Raw genomic sequence first — 16,485 nt, 5'->3', positions numbered from 1 at the left:
GCCCAGGACTCTTATTTTTGGTAGATTTTTGATAACTGATTCATTTTCTTTCATGGTCATGGATCTATCCAAATTTTGCATTTATTTCTGTTTTAGTTTTGGTAGCTTATATATTTCTAGGAATTTGTCCATTTCTTTCAGATTCCCCAATTTGTTGGCACATAATTGTTCATAACATTTTCTTATTATTGTTTGTATTTCTGTTGTGATCTCTCCTCTTTCATTCATGATTTTATTTATTTGGGCCCTTTCTTTTTTCTTTGTGTTCAATCTGGCTAGGGGCTTGTCAATTTTATTAATTCTTTCACAGAACCAAATCCTAGTTTCATTGATCTGTTCTATTGTTTTTTTTATTTTGATACCATTGATCTGCTCTAATCATTATTATTTCCCTTCTTCTGATGGTTTTGTCCTTTATTTGTTGTTCTTTTTCTAGCTCTTTTAGGTGTAAGGTTAGGTTGTGTATTTGAGACCTTTCTTCCGTTTTTAGAAATGCCTGGATTGCTATATACTTCCTTCTTATGACCACTTTTGCTACACTCCAGAGGTTTTGGGCTGTCATGTTTTCATTTTCATTGGCTTCCATGTACTTTTTAATTTCCTCTTTAATTTCTTGGTTAGCCCATTCATTCTTTAGTAGGATATTCCTCGATCTCCAAATATTCATGGTCTTTCCAAATTTTTTCTTGTGGTTGATTTCAAGTTTCATAGCATTGTGGTCTAAAAATATGCAAGGTATGATCTTGATCTTTTTGTACTTGTTGAGCTAAGATTTATGACCCAGTATGTGATCAGTTCTGGAGAATGTTCCATGTGCACTCATGAAGAATGTGTATTCTGCTGCTTTAGGATGAAATGTTCTGAAGATATCTGTTAAGTAAATCCAGTCCAGTGTGTCATTCAAAGTCACTCTTTCCTTGTTGATTTTCTACTCAGATGATCTGCCCATTGCTGTAAGTGGGGTGTTGAAGTACCCTACTATGATGGTATTATTATCAATGAGTTTCTTTATGTTTGTGATTAATTGATTTATATATTTGGGTTCTTTCACATTGGGAGCATACATATTTACAATTGTTAGATCTTCTTTGTGGATAGACCCCTTAATTATGATATAATGCCCTTCTTTATGTCTTGTTACAGTCTTTATTTTAAAATCTAGTTTGTGTGGAGCATCTGGGTCACTCAATCTGTTGAGCATCTGACTTCAGGTCAGGTCGTGATCTCAGAGATTGTGGGTTTGAGCCCTGCTTCAGGCTCTGTGCTGACAGCTAAGAGCCTGGATCTGTTTCCGATTCTGCGTCTCCCTCTCTGCCCCTCCTGCTCATGCTGTGTCACTCTTTCTCTCAAAAATAAATATTAAAAAAATTTGAAATCTAGTTTGGTGTAAGTATGGCTATCCCAACTTTCTTTTGACGACTATTAGCATGATAGATGGTTCTCCATCCTCTTAATTTCAATCTGCAGGTGTCTTTAGGTCTAAAATGAATCTCTTGTAAGCATCATGTAGATGGGTCTTGTTTTCTTATCCATTCTGATACCCTAAGTATTTTGATTGGAGTGTTTAGTTCATTGACATTTGGACTGAGTACAGAAAGATATGAATTTAGTGCCATTTTGTTGCCTGTTGTGTTGGTGCTTCTGGTGATGGTGTCTGGTCCTTTCTAGTCTTTGTTGCTTTTGGACTGTTTTGTCTTTTCTCCACTCAAAGGGTTGCCCTTAAAATTTCTTGCAGGGCTGGTTTAGTGGTCAAAAACTCCATTAGTTTGTGTTTGGGAAGCTCTTTATCTCTCCTATTTTGAATGACAGTCTTACTGGATTGAGAATTCTTGGTCTTATATTTTTCCAATTCAGCATGTTGAATTTATCTTGCCACTTTTTCTGGCCTGCCAAGTTTTTGTGGATAGGTCTGCTGTGAACTTGATCTGTCTTCCCTTATAGGTTAGGGACTTTTTTTCCTTTGCTGCTTTCATAATTCCTTCTTTGTCTGTATATTTTGTTAATTTGAATATGGTTACCTTGGTAATGGTCAGTTTTGATTGAATCTAATGGGAGTTCTCTGTGCTTCTGGGATTTTGATATCTGTGTCCTTCCCCAGATTAGGAAAGTGTTCTGCTATAATTTGCTCACATAAACCTTCTCCCCCTTTTTCTCTCTCTTCATCTTCTGGGACTCCTATGATTTGGATATTATTCCTTTTTAATAAGTCACTGAGTTCTCTAAGTCCTCTATCATGATCTCTTGCCTTTCTTTTCCTCTTTTTTCTGCTTCATTATTCTCCATAATTTTATCTTCTAAATCACTGATTCACTTCTCTACTTCATCCATTCATGCCGTTGTGGCATCATTTGAGATTGCATCTCAGTTATAGCATTTTTAATTTCGTCCTGACTAGATTTTATTTCTTTTATCTTGGTAGAAAGGAATTCTATGCTTTTATCAATCCCAGTTAGTATTCTTATTATCTTGGTTCTAAATTCTAGTTCACACATCTTGCTTATATCTGTTGATTAAGCCCTTGGCTGTCATTTCTTCCTGCTCTTTCTTTTGGGGTGAATTCCTTCATTTTGTCATTTTGAAGGAAGAAAAAATTAGTAAAATAAAAATTAAAAATTAAAAGATTAAAAACAAAACAAAAAATCAAATAAAGGAAGCTAAATTCTAGGTGTGTTTTGTTCAACTTGTTGAAGAAAGCTTGGTAACATAGGAAAAATACGGAAAGAAAAAGAAAAAAGGAAAAAAAGAAAAAAATGTAATAAAATAGGATAAGATGAAATAAAGAAAATGAAATAGAATAAAAAAATTAAAAATTAAGTAAAAAGTAGAAAAATAAAAATAAATTTTTCTCTTTCTGTATCCAAGAATGCAGAAGACAAGAAAGAAAAAAAAGGAAATCGATTTAAGCAAAAACAGAAGCAAAGAGACCGAACAAATAAATGAACCAACAAACAGAATGAAACTCGAGTGAAGTTACATCCAGTTTCCCCTACAACTGAAACTATGAAACGCTCTATATTCTGTACACTAAGCAGCTAGAGTGACTTGTGCTGGTCTTTTATGGGATGTGCTTGTAGGGTGCAGTTGGGTGGGGTTTGGTGTAACATCTCCGTTCTCCACTAGGTGGCGCTGCTAAGCTTACTGGAGTGGATCAGTGTGGCACGCATGCTCCTGGAAGAGGTGGAAATTGCTTCACCCAGCTCCCTAATCTCTGGCACAGGAACTCTGACCTCTCACTGAGCAGTGATGAAGCACCCCTCCTTTCTCTTAAGCCTCTGTCCACTCCCTGCCTCTACCCTGTCCATGTCCAAGTTGTCTGCCTGCCAGGCGGCACCTCCCTCCAGAATTCTGTCTCAGATGGGGTTGTGTTTCAAAACCCCATGCTTCAAAGATCCCTGCAGTTTGGACCTGCACTGGTTCTGTGGGGGAGGGTCTTGCTGAGAAATGGCCAGGTCCCAGCTTGCCCCAGAAAACGTTCCTGTGGTTGTGCGGTGGCAGAGGTTCAGAGATTATGGCAAATCACAACACACAGCCAGCTCCACGTTTCACTGCACTCTGGCATCTTTGTTCCAGTACCAGCAAACGTGGCTGCTCTCCGGGGTCCACTGGGACCTTTGCCTTGGGGAGGCCATATGGTCTCTACCAAATGCAAACCAATCAGGCAAACTGCTTCTCCCCGTATGGCACGTGGACCCCTCAGACCCCCGCTGCCTGCTCCTGGGGATTTTCCCTACTTCCTCACCAGAGCACCACCGGGTACCTAGCTCCAAAACTTCAGACTCTGTGCTCCACTGTTTATTAAATCCTGGTGGTATTGAAACCCTCTCCTTTCTTCCCATCAATAGTTTTGGGGAACAGATTTCTTGTTCAATCCCCTGCAAGTGTTTTCACTCTTCCTCTCTAGCTACTTTCAGAGGAGTGCTTTTCTAGTGCTCCCGACGCGCCACACTCTCCCCCTTTCTCTTTCTCTGTCCTCTCTCCACAAAAAGAGCTCCCTACCCTCTGTGTCTTTTCTCTCCTCCAGTTCACCTCTCCACACCATGTACCTGCCAAGTTCTGTGGCTCCAGTTATGCAGATTGTTGTGTTAATCCTCAGATCAGTTTCCTGGGTGTTCAGAATTGTTTGGGGCTGACCTGGCTGTGTGTCTGGGGTGAAACAAGCTCATGGTTTCCATGGTCTTCCACCATCTTCCCAAATCCTGCTCATGTAGTAACTTCTTACACAGACTTGTGGACTCTCATATTTTCCATGCATAAATTCTCTAAGGCACAGCATATCAGCTCCTAATTTCTTCTGGCTGACTTTCAAGACCACCATCATCTGACTTCCACTTGCTGATTTGTAAATCTCACCCCTCCCAACACGTGCGCGCGCACGCGCGCGCGCGCGCACACACACACACACACACACACACAGTCAGGCTGCTCCACTACCACTCCACTTGCTTCATCCTGGTGCCAATACTATGCTCATTTCCACTCCTGTGCCTTTGCTTACACTGTGGCCTCAATCTGGAGCACTTTCCACTCTGTGCAAACTGAAATCTTGTATTATGTTCAGATCTAGTTTAAAGCCAACTTTTTCTGTGGAATCCAGCCCGTTGTGATATTTTCCTTCCACATGGTCCCCTGGTTCTCTCATATATATTTCATGTATACATGTTATTGTCCATCTTAAACTCTGTCTTCTCCATGATAAAACTTTCTACTCCTTTGAAACCCTTCAGAACACTTATGGGGCTGGACAAACAACAAACACTTAATGAGTCCTTGTGAGGGAATTTGAGCACGCTTGACTCTTTCCATAGGATATAGTGAATGGAGAGCTGAGAGACATAGCTCTACTCCCCGCCCCCCACACACACACACCCTCGACACCAGTATAATCAGAGTGGTTCTCCTTCTACCCATTAAGAGTAAGATTATACTTGAAAGAAAGTGTTCTTATGATTTGTTTTAAAGTATGAAAACCACGAATTGGACCATTCATTCATTCATTCATTTCTTCATTCATCCATTCAACACTTAATGAATACTTATGATGTGGCCAGCACATTGTGCCAAACATTCCTATGGAAAGTTAGAAAAGGGTTACAGGTATTAAGAAATTCTACACGCCAAGGATTTGAAAGCATAGAGACAATGGGGAAGGGCTTTCTGGAAACCACAGTAACTCATCCCCTAGTGTGTGTTGTACTGAGAAGGTGCAGGTGCTGGCTCTCCATTGCTGTTCTCTTGGAGGGGCACAAAGAGTAAGGCATCCCTTCCCTAATCCATTTTAGCAGCCCCTCTCCCATTTCCTACTCTCTTGCCTGTCTTACCACATCAGAATTATGGAGGCCTTAGTTTCCCCAATCTCTAAATCAGACCAGACATGTTATGGTATGGGGTTGATTGTTTTTTTAAGTACCGGGCTACCCTGTGGGTACTGGCATTTCTGCGTCTGCTTACCTAGCAGGTTGCTTACATGAAATCTTCCCCCTGACCCTCCGGGTCTACTGGAAGACCTAGCTGGCATCAGGAAACTGCTTTTCCCATAATTCATTTCTGCAATACTGAATGCTAAGCACCTGAAGCAAAGTGTCCTGCTGCCATCATCACCAGGCAAAACTGAATCATGTGCAGACTCCAATGCCCCAGGCTGCTGGCTAAGAAGAAGATAAACTCAAAATAACCTGCACCATCCCCAGTAGACCGTGTTGCCTGCCAGCCCTCTCTTTACCATTGCCTATGATTGGCTGAAGAACCAAGTAGACAACTACTTCCTGAGCCCTAAAATAACATCGACACCATAAATAAATCCTTTGCTTGGGTTAGAGGCTCATCAAAGCTGAAGGAAAAGATGCTCAATCGTTCTGCCACACACTCAGATATACTCAGAATTTCTAGTAAGGGCTTCGGGGGGGTGCTTGACCCCCCAGCTCAGGTGCATTTGCATAGTGGAGGTTGGGAACAGGCTGGGAGAAGTAACTAGGCTTCGTGGTAGGGGAGACCCAGTAAGTCTGTGTCTATGAGCTCAAAACTCCATCCTTGTACCCAGACTCCCCTTCTCTATGAACAAATCCGTATTCAGGCTGTCTGTATGGACAATTACAGTCAAGACATATGCCTGGTTGATGAAAAGCAAAGAGAGCTGAAGAAGGGGCTCTACTCTGACAATGAGAAGTCACACTACACCACACACCTCCTCCACAGCTGGGGAGACCTTTTCTAAGAGCGAACACAAAGCAGGAGGTGAAGGCACTGGTGTTTCCTAGTTTGAGACTCACCTACTGAGCAATCTAACAGCTAAGAGATTTAAGAGTCCCTACTCAACACTCTCATGGTTCCCCTCAACTTTCACCTCAGAAGAAGCATTTTCCTCTCGCCTCGCACCTAATGGTGGTACCAAAGGATGAATTATGTTCTTGGCTCTACCCTACCAAAAGGCAGAAAATGCTTGGTTTTTAGGGACTAGAAGCCTTATTAAGAGCAAGAAGTAGAGACGTAGGAGGGCATAAGACTGCATGCAGGCCTTAATGACCTGAAATGACCTGTAATATCAAAACTCGGGACTCTCAATAGGAACTGGGAACAAAGTAGTGGAGCATTAGTGTTTTGAAAAACATGCCAAGGTTATTATGATTCTCACCTTGAACTTTATATCCATGCATTAGCAAGTTATTCTTCCTAATTTCCTAGTTCACTGAAGAGACAAAAATGTCCCAGATAAGTAACATGACCTACAAAAGGTCCTCTAGCTGAAAGCGATGCCAGAACCTGCCCATGTCCTCCGGTGCTGATGCACCCATCACTGTTAGCCCACCTAAACCTCTCACCATGAGAGTGACTTTAGGGCGACCCTCATTCAACACTGAGGACCAGGGCTTGAGGCTTAAGAACAACAATCTTCCTTCACATGTGTGTTAATCTGCTAGGGTTACCATAACGAAATACCATAAGCTAGGTGGATTAAACAATAGAAATTTATTTTCTTATAAGTCTGCAGGCTGAAAGTTCAAGAGCAAGGTGCCAATTGAATTGGTTTCTCCTGATGCCTCTCTCTTTAGTAGGGAGATGGCCGCCATTTTTCTGTGCCCTTACATGGCCTTTTCCTCTTTGCACACACCTCCCTGGTGTTTCTTCTTATTATTATAAGAACACTAGTCCTTTAGGGTTTGCTCCCCACTTTTATGACCTCATTTATCTTTAATTACCTCTCTGAAGGCTCTTCTCTAAGTATGGTCACAATGGGAGTCAAGGCTTCAACAGATGAATTTTAGGGAGACACAATTCAGTTCATAATATTATGAAAACTCTGTGAAACTGGTCTCAAGAGTGTTCATCCCCACCTTACCCTGCATTCATGAAACTATATTTCAATCATCCTAACCACATGCTGCAAACAACCTTCCTCTGCACCTCGATTACCACGACTGTTGCTTTCACTAAGTTACATTCCTTCAATTCTTCTCCAGCCCACAACATTCTGTCTCCTCAGTTCTGCGTGATCCTGGGACTGCCTGTCTTTTTCAAATATGAGTTCTCTGCTCCATGGCAACCTTATTAGTTCTTAAGGGCAGGAACCAAATCTGTTTCCTTTGGAGCCCAAGAACAGACAGGAAATGTTTGGGCACACAGTGGGCACTTGTACTGAAATCACTTTATAACGTATTTAATGACGTGATATGAAATGACAGTAAATGTCATTGCGCCCCAGAAATGTTGACTGAGTGACTGCCGAGGGACAAGAACAGGGTCACCTCATCCTCCTTTCTGCCCCCTATTTTAGTCTTTTCCAAACACCATGGAAAAGGTCTTGCTCTCTGCTTCTGTTAGACTGTTCTATTTTCTACTCTTACACTCTAGGCAGTGAGAAACTCAAATAAGAATAAAGGGCATTTATCTCACTCTGAGAGGCTGAGATTTTTTCTGCCACTGCTCTGGGGCTCTCACTCTTCCAACCAAACAGCTCAATAGGAAAAAAAATGAAATTAGAAATTGGGGGCAGGGGAAGGGAAGAAAGAAGGAAGAAAAGGAAGAGATGGAGGTGGAAGGGAAAGCAAGCCAATATCATAGTGGCCAATGCTGCCCTCCCTGCTGCGAACAGGAAGGGAGCTACATTTTGTAAAGCACCTGTAAGTTTAGCCTTTCTCTGGACAAAGACTCTAATGAGAACTGAAAGAGGAGTGAGCCCTTTTCCACTCTCATGATCATGTTAAAAGTGCAACTTCATCATCTGGCTCATCAGCCCAAGAACGAGGGCAGCAAGTGCCTAGTGGTTTATTTTTATCCCTGATATCATCTCCCTGGTCCCAGAGGGAGCCCAGTGTGGCTTATTTAAGACCACACGATGTTACTGTTAAACTCCTGTGTGCCTGAGGGACCCTCCCTATCTGTTGTATAGAAGAGAGAACTTACGCTGAACCCCTCGGCCCTCTCGTCCTTGTTTTCCAGCCAGCAGTGTAATAGTGGCAGTGAACCAGAGAAGCAGCTCAATGACACTCCAAGTGCAATGAGTACATTGAGCAATTGTACCTGGCCCAGTGAGCTTATTTGTCACCAGCTAACAGTTCTGGAGTATGCACTGGACAGAAGACTGCATTAGAGATAGTGTGACTTTTCCATAGAGATGACACGATCCATGCCTTCCGGAGCCCCATGGTCCTGGGACAAGATTAATTCAGATATGCATTAGTTCTTATTGCTGCCGAACAAACATGAACTTTGTAGCTTAAAATAACAACCAATTATTAGTTCATAGTTCTGCGGGTCAGAAGTACAGCGTGGTGCGACTGGAATCTCTGTTTAGAGTCTTACTAGGCTGAAAATAAGTTGTCCGCTGAGCTGCATTCTCATCTCGAAGCCTAGGGCTCTCTTCCAAGCTCATGTAGTTGTGGCAGAATTCAGTTCCTTGCAGTTATAGGACGAAGGTCTGGGGACCTCTTCTTGCTAACTATAGCCAGGCACACACTCTGCTCCCAGAGGCCACTGGCATCCTTTCTCACGTGGTCCCCTCCATATTTTAATCTGCAATAGCACTTCACATCCTTCTCATGCTTTAAATCTCACTTCCCCTTCTGCTTTTTCGTTCTGCCAACAGCCAGAGAATTTTTTCTGTCTTTGAGGACTCATGTGGCTATATTATGCCCGCTGGGGTAATCTCCCTGTCTGAAGGTCAACTGTGCCATATAACATAATATAATCATAGAGATGATCATCATATTAAGAAGTACAACCTGGTCAGGAAGGAGGGATGCATTGTTAGAATTCTTCCTACAGCAGTAATGAGAGGACACTTGTATATGCGTGTGTACCCACACGCACTCTCTACCCCTCCTTCTTTGCCATGCCCAAGTTTGCAGATCTGAGAGTCCATAAATCAATACACATTCAGGGGTTAGCAATACTCAGACTTTCCCCCGACTTCTTTTATTGTCATGATTCTGGAAGTAAAACAGAACCTACTCTTCCCATAATTTCAGATATCAGGGTAATTTTTTTTAGTTCTGCCACGAAGAGTGACTGAATTTACAGTTGTGGTAGAACATCACTTTGAGAAAGAATTCTCCCTCGTGGCTGGCCAGAAGAACGGAAACCATTTTGTTGTTGTTGTTGGTTTTATGTAAGTGCTCAGTAGTATATAGCAGTGGATGGTAGCCATTTACATTTCACACTAGAACCCCAAATGTCTTTGAGTTGCCGATTTTTTTTAGAGACAGAGTGCACACAAGCAGGGGAGAGGGGCAGAGGGAGAGGGAGAAAGAATCTCAAGCAGGCTCCACGCTCTGAGCGGAGTCTGATATGAGGCTCGATCCCACAACCCTGGGATCACGACCTGAGCTGAAACCAAGAGTCAAACGCTCAAATGACTGAGCCACCCAGGCGCCCCTTGAGTTGCTGGTTTTTTAAAATACATCAATTTATCTGAATGTTCATGATTGTTTTATTATTAAAAATAAAATGGTTTTCTGACTGCTGTTACCTCTGATAGTCTAAAACATAAATTCAAAGAGAACATAGTGCATGAGTGCAGACATGAAAGCAGGATACATTTTAGTTAGTGGTGAAGCTGGGAATCAGGTTGGGTAGAACGTTAATGTCCATGTATTGCTATGATTTACAGAAGGAAAGAGATGTGCATTATTCTTCAGAACCCAATAGTGATGGGAAATAGATATTTAATGGTAGTATGTCAGCCATACAAATAATAAAAGTCCTTGAAACTGAAGATGTGTGAAGATTCTAACCCTTTTCCTTCTAAAAGCAACCAGGGAAAAATAAATTATAGAGGATGGTCCCCATATATACTTCCATCCTATATCTGAGTTTCTCTATACCTATCATATGGATATATGCCATGTATACTTACATGGATTCTTTTGAGCTTCGCCCAACGACCCTATAAACAGAATGGCTATGCAAAAAAAAAGGGGGGGAATAAAGTCCTCTCCCTCTCCCAATTTGCTAATTGAAAACAACCTTAGTCTGGCAACAGCGGAGCATAAGAAAAGACAATTTTGTTAATGAGTTAATGTCCTACACTACCAATGACTCAGACCTAAAAGTATGGTGTGGAGATGTGCTGGTCCTGGCCGATAGAGCAGAAGCATGAAAGAGCTTAGGGATCTGTGGGGAATTGTAGTGTCAGAGAGAGAGGGAAAGCTTGTATAACGATGAGAAAGGTCATTTTTCCTAGGTTGTATGCCAAAGAGTTTGGAATTTGGTTTTGGATCCTGAAATGCTACTGAGTCAGAAGTTTGTATAAATAATGAGAGCATGTCTGACCTAGAAAGGAGAGATGAAGTGTATAAAGTTCAGTCAAAAAGGACTTTGCATTTTGGGGGAGAGAGGGAGCTGAGACAGAGATGTGGCATTATACTGGGGGTATAGAAGCATAAGGAAATTTAATGAACCAACAAAAACTATAAAAAATACAATTTATATTTCAATCTATAATAATTGGAGGGAAGCACCGCAAAAATTGAGGGAGGGACTAGAACTCTAAGAGCAAGGCTTTCAGAGAAGAAACCCCTAGAATGCAGGAAGGGAGAATTAGATAGCAACAGTAACTACAAAGCTGCTTTTTTGGAGGTCCACTCACCACTTATTTATCATTGGCAGATCTTATAATGTTTTTCAGACAAGGAAGAAAACTCAGAGAGGTTACAAGACTCACCCAAAGTCATATAGTTAATTAGCAGCAGGAGCCAGGGCTGGATCCCATGTCTCTGGCCTTTTTGGCAGCTTTCATTTCTAGGCTCTTGACCTTGAGTAAATCTTTATACAATATTATTGAGTATGGCAAGGATTGAGGAAAAGGAAATTAAAGGACAGGGAAAGACATCCCTTCATGACATTTATCATAAACACCAAATAGGGATAATCAGTGACCAAAATCATTGGTGGACTTATTGAGCTGGTTACATAATGGATTCAATCTAAAGATTCTTAAACACACACACACACACACACACACACACACACTGACAACTATACAACTATATGAAGTGAAGGATATATTAACTAACTTGATTATGGTAATAATTTGATAATGTATATGCATATTAAATCATCACATTGTACACCTTAAAAATATTGTACTGTCTAAATATATGCAATATTTATTTGTCAATCAAAACTCAATAAAATGGAAAAAATTAAACATTCATAAAACATGGATATTTATTGGTAAATTGTATGAATTTTACAAAGAATTAAACTTGCTGAATTGATGAAGTAAAAGAGTTTGTTGTAGATAACCGACAATCTTAGAGTAGTATTTTGCAGGCTAAAGACAAGTATGTTCACTTGTGTCACCTCTTGGTGAACGTGGTATTGCAATCTAGCTGGAGCTACACATTTTAAATGACCAAGAGCAAATCTAATTTCTAAAAGCAAAATATGTGGAATCAGAAGCTTGTGAGTCGTTAGTCATTATGAAGGCTTGAGGAAGGGGCAGAAGGAGGAGAATAAAGCACCAAAGGCTTGGCCACGATAGCTTGATCATATAATTATCTATGTGTTAACCTACTTTCCCAAACTCCCTTGCAGTCAGATTGGGGCCATGTAGCTAGTTCTGACCAATGGAATCGAAGTGAAAGTCATGTGTACTACTTCTAGGTCAAATGGGTTAAGAGTTAGTGTTCCTTCTCCATCTTTATCTCCTCCTCTTATGATTTTGGAAGCTATATCTTGAGATGGTGGTGTCACAAAATAGGTGGAACCTGAATCCTTGAGTCACTGCTTGGAGGAAAATTCCCACCAACTTGCATTAGACTTGGTAAAATAAACTTTTGTTGTGTTGAGATGCTGGAATTTGTATTCATCTTCTAAGGCAGGTAGTGGTTACAAGTCCTAATGCAATACTGTCCTTATGAGAATACCCAAATCAGTCAGTCTTTTGCACGATTTCCATATTTCTCCCACACATGTCACTAAATACATTTTTACTTATATAAGAAGTATAAAACCGTTTGGTCATTTAAAATTGTATGAATTCTACAGAAATTTGTTTTGTACCACTTTGTTGGAAGCCATCTATTCCATAAAGCTATGTAGCTAAACTTTAGGTATTTTCTGGGGTTCCCATCAAGAATACTAAGTAATGGCATAAGGAGGCAATGATAACTGTTCTAAAAATGGATTGTGGTGATGGTTGCAGAACTCTATAAATGTACTAAGAATAGATAAATCATACACACAAACAGGTGAATTTTGTGATGTTTAAATGATGCTTTAACAAGGTTGTTTCAAAAAGAGGTCAACTAAGTACAGATATTATCAAAAACCTTTGCACATATTTGCACACCAATTATAATCATTCCAGAATTCACTTCAAAGAGTCCTAAGGATATGTCCATACAATAAGATAGGAGCTAAATAATGCAGCCTTATAATCAGGAGAGCTAAGGACAATATTCCCAGGCCCAGGAAGAAGTCAGGCCAATAGCACCTGTGTAGTGAGTTTGGCATTGGTTTCTCTTGGCAGATCTACAATGCGTAAAGAGATGATGAGACATAAAACATCCAGAAATCATTCTCAGAACATGGAACACTTGGGAACTTTGACAGAAGAAACATGTCTCACAGACTTCGAACTTCTCACCCACATGATAAGTAACAGATGCTAGAGAGTTGGTTCCTGCTGAGAAAGAAAATGATGACCAAGAGCATTTTTGAACAGAACCATCCTAAAAAGGAGGGGTAAATAACCCAATTTTGTCTCTGGAACTTTTCCCTTCACTTATCTTCCCAAATTTGTACCCAAGGCCCTCAGGTTCCCCCTATTCCCAGGACTGGAGGAAAATAAGTCATCGCATAAAACTGATGATGCAAAACTGTTGGCAGCATATTTCCAATGAAGTTTATAAGAGGCAGCTGGAATGGACAAGACATAAAACAAAAGACTAATTCTGTATGGTGAAATATAAAATATAAATGGCAGATTGGTGTAGAAGATATTATTTTACTAAAGAAAACTTCCAAATAATCTTGAACTTACACTCCACAAGCAACGGCCTGTTTTGTAGTAGAGGCAGTGGTGGCCGTAGCAGCAGTAGTAAAACAGCTAATATTTACTGAACGATTTAATATGTGTCACACCCTGTGCTAAGTGCTTAACGTCATTATAACATTTAACACTTTCAACCAACCTATGAAGTTGGTATTACTATCCCCAGTCTGTAGATCAGGAAACGAAGACATGGAGTGGTTACATAACTTGTTTCAGATTGTCCAGCTAAGAAGTAGTGGAATCTACACCTTGAGTGTCTATACATTATTGACATAGTACAACAGAGAAACTGCAGATCCAGACGAGAGCAAGAAAGGAGACTGACATAACTGAGAGCCTAGATGCTAGGCTCAACACCTATGCATGCTCACAGACCTATGCTCCTTTAACCCTCAGTATAGCCATGCAAGGCCAGTAGTATTATCCCTACTTACAGATGTGGAAACAATTCTGTTTTTTTCAACAAGTGTTTATAGAGTTTCTATTGTGTGCTAGGCAATGTACTGGACGCTTGGACCACGGCAGCCAGCAAATAAGAAAAGTTGTTTGCTTTTGTGGAATTTACATTTTAGTGCAAACACATGCTATGAGGGAAAAGAAGCAGAATAAAAAATAATAAGGATTCCTCGTTCCCATCCTGAAAAATACCACTCTCTTAAATTTAGTGCTTATTATTCCTGTTTTTATTACACATGCACAATATTATATATATGCATGGACTTGGTGATATGTATATATGTATTTATGCAATGTATGTGTGTGTATATATGTCATGTTACATATATGTTATGTTATATTTTATACATATATTTATGTATATATATTTATGTGTATATTTATATGTGTGTGTGTGTATATATATATATATATAAAACAACATTAGACCTTTCGGGTTTTTTTTTTAACGTTTATTTATTTTTGAGACAGAGAGAGACAGAGCATGAACAGGGGAGGGTCAGAGAGAGGGAGACACAGAATCTGAAACAGGCTCCAGGCTCTGAGCTGTCAGCACAGAGCCCGACGCGGGGCTCGAGCTCACGGACCACGAGATCGTGACCTGAGCCGAAGTCGGCCGCTTAACCGACTTAGCCACCCAGGCGCCCCTAGACCTTTCAGTTTTTACTGTATATCAAATCTAGTGTCATGTAACAACAAGCTTGCTTCCTTTACTCCCCTGGTTTGTGTATCAGTTGGGGCAGCTTTTCTCCATGTGTTTTCACTCTGAGGCTGATACTGAAAGGGTAGTTTCAGGGAACATGATGTGTTCCCACATGGTTGAGAGAGAGAAAACAAATTCTCTGGTATCTCTTCTTGGAAGGGCACTAATCCTGTCATGAGGGCCCCACCCTGATGACCTCATCAAACCTAATTACCTCCCAAAGGTCCATTTCTAAATACTATCACATTGTCAGAGCTCCAACATGTGAATTTTGGGGGCACACAATTCAGTCTATAGCAATCCTCTATTCTATTCCATCGGTCTATGTGTTGATCCCTGTGTTAATATTACACTTATCAATCATTATACCTTTGTGCGAAGTCCTGATATTTGAATCCAAATATGAAAGACAGACATATGTTTTCACTCATATGTGGATCTTGAGAAACTTAACAGAAGACCATGGGGGAAAGGAAGGGGAAAAAATAGTTACAAACAGAGAGGGAGGAAGACAAACCATAAGAGACTCTTAAATACAGAGAACAACCTGGGGGTGGATGGGGGGAGGGGAAAATAGGTGATGGGCATTGAGGGCACTTGTTGGGATGAGCACTGGGTGTTGTATGTAAGCAATGAGCCATGCAAATCTACCACAAAAACCAAGAGCGTACTTTACACACTGTATGTTAGCTAATTCGACAATAAATTATATTAAATAAATAAATAAATAAAATCACCAAGTAAAGTTATATTTTTTTTAAAATTTTTTTTTAACGTTTATTTATTTTTGAGACAGAGAGAGAGAGAGCATGAATGGGGGAGGGTCACAGAGAGAGGGAGACACAGAATCAGAAGCAGGCTCCAAGCTCTGAGCTGTCAGCACAGAGCCTGACGCGGGGCTCGAACTCACAGACCGCGAGATCATGACCTGAGCCGAAGTCGGACGCTCAACCGACCAAGCCACCCAGGGGCCCCTAAAGTTATATTTTAAAAAACAGATGGAATATTTATTGGAACTTCATGGAATTTACAGATTCATTTAGAGAGAACTGACACACTGAGATATCAAGTTTTTTTTTTAATTTGTGAAACATATTTACCTCTCTTTTTAGTCTTTTCCCATGCCCTTTGGTAATGTTTTGTAACTTTCTCTGCTTCTTTTGTTAGATTTAGTGTTAAGTACCTTATATTTTTGGTTGCTATTGTAGACTAAAATACTTTTCATTGCCTTTTTTCTGACTTAAATTAGAATGTTTCTAAAATTTATTATTTAGTATGATTTTTGCTGAAGGCTTGGTATCTGTTATCAGATTAGGGTATCCCTCTTTTAGTCCCAGTTTTCTAATACTTTTTTATCATTGGTTTTCTAATACTTTTTTTATCATTAATGTCTTAGGATAGTACCAACAAAGATAAGAGAAGTAAGCAGATAAAGAATATAGTTTGTAGGTAGAATTGATAGAACTTGCACATGGATTGGAGGTAGGGACCAAAGAAAGAAAAAGAATCGGAGATTACTTCCAAATTTTTGGCAGAAGCAATGGTTACAGAAGGATGAAGAAAACTAGTAATTTTATTTTGTGTAGGTTAGATGTGAACAACCTAATCATGTTTAAATCATCATCATATAGATGCGATCACCTGGAGAGATTCGGCATCTTGAGAGGAGCAATGTGTCCTGGAATATTCCAACATTAAAAGGTAGAACAGGGGCAGAAGAGCCAGAAAAGGATGAGAAGGGTCACCAAAGGTGGTAGGCAGATAACCAAATAAGTACGGTTCCATTTACTTACTAAGATGGGGATAATTACAAAAAGCAGGTTTAGGGAGGAAG

This window comes from Panthera pardus, unplaced genomic scaffold, assembly GCF_024362965.1.
Source record: "Panthera pardus isolate Hobbes unplaced genomic scaffold, ASM2436296v1 HiC_scaffold_27, whole genome shotgun sequence".
Taxonomy (NCBI): domain Eukaryota; kingdom Metazoa; phylum Chordata; class Mammalia; order Carnivora; family Felidae; genus Panthera; species Panthera pardus.
The sequence above is the reverse complement of the archived record's forward strand: the minus strand, read 5'-3'. Positions refer to the sequence as shown.